This window comes from Vombatus ursinus, unplaced genomic scaffold (genome assembly GCF_900497805.2).
Source record: "Vombatus ursinus unplaced genomic scaffold, bare-nosed wombat genome assembly UNPS02009173.1, whole genome shotgun sequence".
In the NCBI taxonomy this organism is placed as follows: domain Eukaryota; kingdom Metazoa; phylum Chordata; class Mammalia; order Diprotodontia; family Vombatidae; genus Vombatus; species Vombatus ursinus.
In genome coordinates, this window is record NW_020948951.1 from 4,703,838 (window position 1) to 4,707,721 (window position 3,884).

General features: G+C 51.6%; 1 protein-coding gene across 1 annotated transcript in view; it reads left to right on the forward strand.

Annotated features, from left to right (window-relative positions):
• Positions 1 to 3,884, forward strand: part of FUT6 (fucosyltransferase 6) — a 71,313-nt gene that overhangs the window by 5,488 nt on the left and 61,941 nt on the right. The gene's annotated exons all lie outside the window — the stretch shown is intronic.

Consider the following 3,884-nt stretch of genomic DNA (forward strand, 5'->3'; position numbering starts at 1 on the left):
CCAATTTCTGAGAGCCTGGGGGCTAGCCGGGGCGGGGTGAGGGGTGGATCCACTGCCCTCCTGAAGGTCCCTTGGTCAGTGGAGTCTCTTCCCAATGTAGCCACTAAGCTGGGAGGGAAGCAGAGGGAAGAAAGAGAGGGGCACCCTGGGGAATCAGCGCCCTGGAGAGATCAGAGATTCTAGAGCCAGAACAGTCTTCAGACACTGTCTAGTCTAACCTTGTTTTACAGAAGAAGAAAGACATCCAGAGAAGAAATAGCATTTCCCCCAGGCCACACAGCTAGTAAGGGGGAGAGGTGAAACTTGAATTCAGGTCTTCTTACTCCAGATCCAGGACTCTCACATTCCCTAGAGTTGTCTGTATCTAGTGGGTGGGACCCAGGAAAGTTATTTCAGGACCTTTATCTGTGGGTCTCACCTTCCTGTGAGTCACCTCTTTGTGAGTCAGAAGCCCCCCCCACCAGAGGCCCCCAGTCCCTGCTCTGCCAGAATGTCAATTAGTCACAGCTTGAGGGGGCTTTAACAGGGTTGAAGGGAGTGGGAAAGAGAAGCATTCACAAGTCCTGCCTCTCCCCCTCCCTTCCCCCCATTTCCATGTTTGAGTTGGATACAAAGCAGGGCTCTGTCTCACCAAATCCGAGATGACCTCAGAGGGCTCTCCAGAGGTCATCTTGGCCATCCCCCTGCCTCCACAGGCCTCCCTTTGGGCTTCTGGAGCCTTTACTACTTCCCTCTCACCCACTGGATTCCTTCTATCTGAAGCCTTCTACTTCATAGGACCAGAATCTAAGACCCGAGAGCTGGATTAAGCGTCCAACAACCTCGTTTTCCAGAGGAATGAACCAAGGTCCGTAGCAGAAGAAGTCACGGACAAAGCCAGATGAGAGCCCAGGACTGGATCTTCCCACCCACTGCACCATACTGTCTGTCCTGCTTCTCCTCCCCTTCAGCTTAGCACTGCGGTGAGGGTTTGGTGCTCATCCAGTGCCCTGTTCCAGAGGGGCTGCTCTAATTTTATTGACTTTGCATCTGTTAGCCAAGTCTTCTTTCCCAGCGGACCCCTTTGCGGTGCTGTGTGGTCTGTATCTGCTCCGAGTTCTCAGCCTCAGCAGATGATTGGAGCATGAGCAGGCTCTGGAACCACCCCAGCCCTATGGATGCATAGCCCTTGCCCCAGGGACCCATTTCCCTGTTGGTCTGAGTTCCATTCTCACCCAGCCCTGGCTTCTATCGACCCTAGGCTTGTGTCTCTTGCTCCAAGGCCCCCACCACTACCCAACCTTCTTCCTCTTCTGGCTGACAGAGCCCTTGGGCAAGGGGTAAAGGGAAGGAGGACGGGAAAAGTTGAGTCTGTTGGTCCAATGGGAATGGTCATTTGCCCTGAATTCATGATAAACCAATGAAGGAAAGGGAATGAAGCCAAAGAGAGATGGGGGTAGTATAGGGGCAGGGGGTTGTGGTAGCTCAGCTGTGGAGTTAGGCAGGAAGTGGCCCCATTGGAAAGGCCTTCAGGCCTTGAATTAGAATCTTCCGTTGTTCCAGATGAATCAGCTGAGGGCAGGGTGGGGAAGAGTTGGTCCATCCTATGAAGCTTCTCCGGGAATTATCCACTTGGGAGCTCTGAGCCTCCTCTCCCTGCTATCAATTCACTGTGTGACTTTGAAACAGTCACTTTCCTCCTCTGGACTTTAGTTTTCTAAATGAGGGATTGTGCTCAATGGTTTCTAAGGGCCAGTCTAGTTCTGAGTTTCTACATACTACGTTCTAAGATCTCTCCTCATTCTCATGTTTTGTGTTCCGTGTTCTAAGAGCCGGAGCTCTGACATTTCACATCCTATGTCCTAAGAGCCCTCCCAGCTCCGACATCCTGTCCTTTCTATATTTGACCCTTCTCTATAAGGCCCTTACCCTTTCTGATATTCTGTGTTTTAAAGATCCTCCTAATTCTGATGTTCTATGTTCCAGACTAACTTTCTGTGAGTCTGTAACACTGTGGCCCTATTGGTCGCTCAAACCCCTCTGTTCTCTTCAGGGCAGATGTGTAGGGCCAGAGTCCTGGGAGCAATCTAATTGGCTGGTATTGGAGGCCAAGGACCTCTCAGGGCCTCTCTTCCTCACTCAGGCTTTGACCAGATTCTCTACCTGAAGACCTCCCAGTGTGGCCAGCTGGATATTTTGACTCCACAAACGGGTGTCGATAGGTTGGTGGCTGGCTCCCCTTATCCCTCCCTCCATAATTAATGCCTGCCTTTCCTTCTCAGGATCACCCTTCCCCCAAAGCCTCTAGGGTGTCATTCCCTAGCTACCTGCCCACTCATTGTCCAGGGCTCTGGGAGCTGCTGGACAGGGGCAGATCACACTTGAGGAGCAAAGGGCAAACACTACCAGATGTGGTAGCTACCGCTGCTGCTACCCCAGGCCTAGCAGGGAAATCTTGCTTTTTCTCATCGAGGAAGAAATACAATACCCAGGTTGGAGCTGAGTGAAGACCAGGCTTGAGCCAGGAAGCTCTGGATGGACTTTGGACTCTGCCTAGCCCAGCCCTCCCACCTGCCCATAAGACTGGAGTATCCTAGACACTGGGTCCTAGAATACCTGGAGAGGAAGAGATGTCCTGGCCTTCCGACCCTAATCCTGAGGCTAGGAGAACAGGGTGTGCTCTGTGTTACCCCCCTCACCCACCAGGCTAGAAGGACCTGACTTCCACTCTGACGCAGAAGCTCCAGGACCCAAATGCTCCAGCTGTTTCTCCCAGCCCATATCTCCGGGACTGATTGGGTGTGTAGCAGACACAGCTGAGAGAAACCCTTCCCCAATCTCTCACTCCATCTTGGCCAGTCTCGGCCATGGAAAGAGATGGAAAAATTTAGTGTAATCTCTGTGGGGAAATTCTGGGATGAGGAGGTAACAGGGACAAAGAGCACAGTTGAGTGCATATGAGAAAACTCAGGAGTATCATGTCCCTGGGTGGGACCTTAGAACACAGAATGTCAGAGCTGAGAGGCCCCTTAAAACGCAAGATGTCAGAGCTGGGAGGGCCCTTAGAACATGGAATGTCAGAAATAGGAGGTCCCTTAGAACATAGGATGTCAGAGCTGGGAGGACCCTTAGAATGCAGACTACCAGAGCTGGGAGGGGCATTAGAACATACAATATCAAAAGTGGAGGAGTCCTTAAAGATCGTCTGATTCAGCTGCCTCATTTTATAGAGGAGGAAACTGAGGCCCAAATAAGGGAAGTTATTGATCCAAGGTCACACAGTTGTTTTCTGTTACTTTCTGTTCCATTCCATTCCATTCATGTTTATCTGATACTTCTTGTGTGTCTAGCTTTGGTTTCAGCCAGGCTGCAGGGCAAACAAGAGGATATTGAGCCTTTCTGCCCTTGAGGAATTTCCATTAGGTTAGGGAGACAAGAAACTATTCTATAACGTCAAAAGACAGGATAAAATAGACACCATTGTGCTGGTGGTAAGTGTAGGAATGACACCTGAGGAGTGGAGACAAGGTATCAAGGCATCCTGAGGACCAGAGCCAGGGAGGCTGGAAAGGCTTCCTGCGGGGTGGGGGTAGGGGAGAAGTGGGGCCCTGAAAGGCAGCAGGATTTGGGAAGGAGGCTCTTGGTGAGGACAGTCCATCCTGAGCTGAGAGGAACTAGAGTGGGCCCCTTTGCTAGGGGCTCCAAGGAGGGGCTTTTGCGTGCAGGATCAGTCTATAGCTCCGGGGGTAAGAGACTGAAGAAAGCCCCTCCCTTCCTATTAAACATATCCCTCCTCATCCTACCCCACTGTGCTGGCTTAAAGAGCGGAGGCAGAGGGCTTCTGGGGCAGAGAGGAGTGTGTGTGTGTGTGTGTGTGTGTGTGTGTGTGTGTGTGTGTGTGTGTG